Genomic DNA, 5,428 nt, shown 5'->3' with positions numbered 1-5,428 from the left:
CATACTGCAGCCACTGGCAGAGGGAGTATAATCCTAAAGCACATGCACTGAAATGCTACTTAGGTTAAACTGGGAAAGTTTAACTTCCTGTCAGAACTTTTCAAAATAATAACTTGAAATTTTTGTGGGCAAAATCTCTAAACGCAAAGTGATTCTGTGGGTAAGTGTTGCTCCCATGACAAATCTATATATTTTTTAATTATTATATATCATCTATATTACAACTAGGCTATGTGGACAAGATGATATCAGTTGCTATCATAATTATAATAAATATAAATTTGAAATAAAAGTATATCAACAATTTTTGAACAATAAGGTGAGGGCTAAGCCAGTTTACAAGAAAGGTCTGAAATCTGTTTCCTCATTAAGGCTCATAATATTTAATGATGTGCAGGAGAGGTCTGTCACTATAAGGAATCACAACACTCCATTCTAGTTTACTCCTCTTTCTAATCACACCCTGAGGAAGACCCTATGGTGCTCAAAACCAGTCTTGTTGGGATTTTTTGTTACATATTTTACTGTTATATGCTATATCACAATAAAGGCATTTTAACTATGTCCTTGGCTCTGTGCAAGTGTGCCTGGAGTAAGCCCAGTAACTTCCCTTTGTCTAGCCTATAGGTCATTTCTTTACTGTCTGATAAGGAACATATTATTTCTGGTTTGTCTAATTTGATACAAAGTATGGCTTGTTACGTCCTTTTAGTGTACAAAAAAATAAAGTGTGAATGAGATTTGCATCAGTGAAATAAATCTTCATGAGAAATTCAAGACTCTACATTTGTTTGAAAGTTTTGCATTGGTTAAGAAAAACTAACATATATATATGTATATATATGTATATATATATGTTAGTGGTGAGGTAACACAAAGACACTGAAAGAAGTGCTTTTGTCAACGTCTGTGAACAGATACAGAGCAGAAAACTGTAAAACTTGGTGCTCAAAATTCCTACACAGTGTGTGACAGTGAGGTTTGAAGAACTTTGACTTCATTTTTAAACTTGAATCTGATTGGACAATGACAGGCCCAATCAACAAGCAGCGTCCACAAGCAGGTGGATCTGATAGAAAAGTCTAGTATATTCAAGTCTGCGCCGTCATCCATCTTGAAAATCTACTGCACCAGAAGCACCTATCCTGTGATTGAACTCTGCTTTATTATTTGACTGTCACTGTCCAAACAGATTCAGGTATACAAAATAAGGTCAAAGTTCAACTTGAAACTTCAGTGTCACACACACTGTGTGGAAACTTTGAGCACCAACTTTTACAGTGTTTTCTGCTCTGTGCCTGTTCAAACATTGACAAAACCACTGTTTTCACGGTGTCTTTGGGTCACCTCATCACTGATATCATTTGTTCAGATTTTTTTTTATACATATACAAATACACAAGTGCAATTTCTTCACACACGAACTTGAATTTCTCATTTACAAAGGTTGACTTACAACTACAAACGTTAGAATTAAATGTGAACACTACTTTAAAAGGTCAAAATCTTTTTGACCTAAATTTGAGCGTGTACAGGGTCGGGGGAATGTGAATGTCACTTTACAAGTTCAAAGTGCTTTTGACGTTAATTTGAGCCCACATGGGTATGGGGTGTAGTCATGCCCATGACTTAACATTTCTTGCTGGTTGTGGTCCATCGGTTTCAGAGGAGGCGGCACAAAGCACCAAGTGCAGACACTGTTGACAGCAATCCTGGAGAAAAAAAAATCCTCTTCAAAAGATGATGTTAAAATATTTTTTGAAACATTCTAAAGCTCTTTAAATCAAACTACTCTTTCCATGAAAAGGACATAAAAGGCTGACCATCCATTTAAACCTTTAAGTACAAAAGTATGAAAACCGACTATTATAAATGTACTAGTTTGAGAACAGCCAGCAAGGGTGAGCTGTATAGCTGAAGCAGTTTGAGTCTGTTTTCAAAAACTGAAAACCTAACTTATATATGTTCACTTCTCAGCATAAAACAGTGCAATAGTTAATCTAACAGTAGTATGGAGCTCCACAATCCAGCTGTTACATACCTGCTAAACAGCCAGCCTGCTAACTGCAGCTTGTTGTGCTCTGAAACCTCGGTTTGGCGTATGCACCATGTAACACCAGAACAAGAACCACCGTGACCAACTGCAGGCTAAGACGGTGGAGCTGCAGTTTGCCCTGGGACTAGAGACCTGTCTGCAGGCAGGGGAACATGTAACAGGAGGAGCAGGCACTAGGTAGTTAGAAGCGACTGAACTTTCAAACTAATACACTTACATATATCGCCTCAAAAGTAAGGAACAGCACTGTCCAAACGAATAATCCATAAGAACTGAGCAAAGCTGTGATTGTTTGTGTTGTCAGATTAGGATACTGCATTCAACACAAGGTTACTGACTGTTGTGTATTCCATTAAAATATCCATTAAACTTCATAACTGACAAATTAAATGGTGGAATGCAGGAACTGCATTACTCTTTATAATTAAACACCCACATTAAGAGTTATTGAGTGCAAATGATGAACTAATACAGCAGAAAAACATTCTCTGGAAGTATAGACTTACTTGCGAATGTCAGTCTAATAACATTGAAGGCTTGCTCCCATGAGTCAGGCTGCCAAAGTTATATAGCTGAAATTACTCTGAGCCACTGACGGAAATGAGTTAACTCACTAACCCCAGAAGTTGTGATCTCATTCAGATTTTAAGTTGGGTATAAATTTTAAGATTTAATAAATTACACTAACATTTTAGGGCCTCACAGCATCAGAGCCCCATTCATTGTTACAGAACATCACACATTTTAAGGTGTTCTCTTTGGGGATAGAGCTGCATGTTCAAATATACTGATCTTACATAACAAATGTAAAGCTTTAAAAACGGATGTGTTCTAGGATTACACTGGACATGACTTAACAAACATAATCAAAGCAGGAGAAGCAGTCAGCAGGTTCCATTTGAAAGTATTTTATTTTTTGGTTGCAGTCAGTCAGGTGAGAGTAGTTATAGTTCAGTGGTTGTATTTCTACAAATGAAAGAAACTGTACATACAGGTCAAATTCTAATATTAACTTTAATAAAGCAACAAATAATTCTTAATCAAACTCAGTACATCAATAAATTCTCACTTTAAATCTATAATCATGTGAGACAAACCAAAGAGATCAGATGTACTACTTAACAATCAAATAAACAAGACTTGAGGGAATACAATGAAATAAATTACTCACTCAACACGCTCAGGAACAAAGGTCAAATGATGGAGGGAAGCAGCTCAGCTGAAGGGCAAACAGAGAATAAGCTCAGGACACAGAACAAAGAAAACTCAAGGCACCCGTGTGAGCTGCCCAGTCAGCACACCTGTGAGAGTGTGCAGCAGTCATGACTCCCCACTTCCCACAGTATGCATTATTTAAGAAAAAAAATTTTTTAAAGAAAATGCAGTAATCCAACTAGCATTTTCATTTTCCACATACTCATGTAGGCATTCTGTAAGCATATTAAAAGGAAAATTAAAAATTAATCTTCAAAGACTCCACCCAATACAATGAGCAAACAGTGCCCTCAGTGCATTCATCTACTTTTACATGTCCCTTTGCTCCTTAGGGGTCAAAATGAAAATGCAGTCTGTCAATCCTCACATCAAGGCAGGTAATCAATTAGGATGTCACCTTGTTTCATTTATTTTATAGTTTGTCCTCAATTTTATCTTGTCTTACAAAGAACTGTGTAACTTTGTTTTGAAAAGTGCAATGAAGCTTCTTCTTCTTCTTCTTTTTCTTCTTCTTCTTAGGAAAGGAGAAAAGTTTGAGAACATTTTAATTAGAAAATGAGCAATGTTTGCAGTGCTTGAAGCCTGCTGTACATTGATACATTCATAAATGGAGATATGCATGTTAGAGTTGCTTACTAAAATAATCAAGTTCCATGAGGATAGTACTAAACCTGCCAGAATTCTCTGCATACGCTACATCACCACACTTTTCCCTTTTTCACCTGTCATAATTACTATGGCCATTAGATGTCGCCTAACAACAAAACATAGCTATGGGTCATAAGGACTTGCTGCACAGACAGCCTATGGCCTTGTTTGTTACAGGATGACAGTCTTTTATTTTTCAGAAACAACTTGGAATAAAAAACCCAATATTCTTTATGCCTTAGTCTGTAGGAACAGTGGTTACATAACCTTACATATCAGTCAAATGACAATTATATGACAGACTGTGAGCCAATAGTTTAACACAAAGAAACAGTTTGCTCATAAGTGCAAAAGTCTAAGACATGAACAATGCTGGGTTTTTACATTCCACTCCAACAATTTTATGTTTTGTTTCTACTCAGATTTTAAGTTACACAAACAAAGAAATGGAAATTACACACCACCTTAAATTTTAATGTTGCTTTGACTAAGTATGTGTTTGGCATAACTCTTATTGGAGTTTATTTTTGAACGTGATTTTTTAATTATGTTGAGCAATAAAATCAACACTCATGCCCACACAGTCCAGATGCAGAGGACCCACCACTTTGCATTTGCCAATGCATTGGACAAATGATTATTTGTTGGGTGTCTACCAGATTTTCAAATTGTTCAGCTCAAAAATTTCTTCAATATATTATTAAATTAAACATGATTTACAACACAAGCTTTCCAACATTTTGATTACACTTTTTAATTATATTTAGCTTGTTGAAATTCTGTAGTAAAACTGAGGCTGAGATGGGAAAGTACCAACATTAATTTATTTTATAATAGTTTATTAATATAGAGCATTTTTCTGCAACAGTGTTACCACAATGTAATAATGTATGCTTGAAAAATGTCTATATATTCACAGATATTTTAGATTAGGGTCTATCTTCTTCCAGCTATCAAGAATGAGCTAACTTCTGTTAGGACAAAATTTAAAGTAATATGAAACTGTGTGAATTTGTTGTATAATCAGAGAATTAGGCCTGTTAGGTATTTTTTTACTCACTGCTTTAATAGCAATTTTTGTAGTGCTTTGTTCCCAGAATTTTCTACAATACAAAGTATGTTTTTACTAAGTGTTGTTTATTTGTGTAGTTGTACAGTTGTTTTTGTACATATTGCTCAAATTATTGAAATTATTGACTATAACAGTATTGATTACAATAGCGACGTCAGGAGGCCTTCAGCCGCGCCATGCTGCCTTCAAATGCCGTCGGAAATGTGCAACATTTTAGGCTGCCTTCCAAATCCAGCCAATGCTTCGCCTTTCCACCTCTCTATCTTACAGCCACAACAGCTCTGACAGAAAATGCTTTAAAAGTGCGTCTCTGCCAAAAAAAAATTTGTAAGTGCGGCTCTGTTTTAAACATTTAAAACAGTAGGTTTATTTTGTTTTTTGTTTGGCTGGAGACAATCCAGCACTAGGACCCCTCGGTCGTGTGTCAGCTGACGCGG

This window comes from Trachinotus anak, unplaced genomic scaffold (assembly GCF_046630095.1).
Source record: "Trachinotus anak isolate AG129_WGS33_773 ecotype Australia unplaced genomic scaffold, CSIRO_AGI_Tana_v1 ptg000028l, whole genome shotgun sequence".
In the NCBI taxonomy this organism is placed as follows: Eukaryota; Metazoa; Chordata; class Actinopteri; order Carangiformes; family Carangidae; genus Trachinotus; species Trachinotus anak.
Note: the sequence above shows the minus strand (reverse complement) of the source record.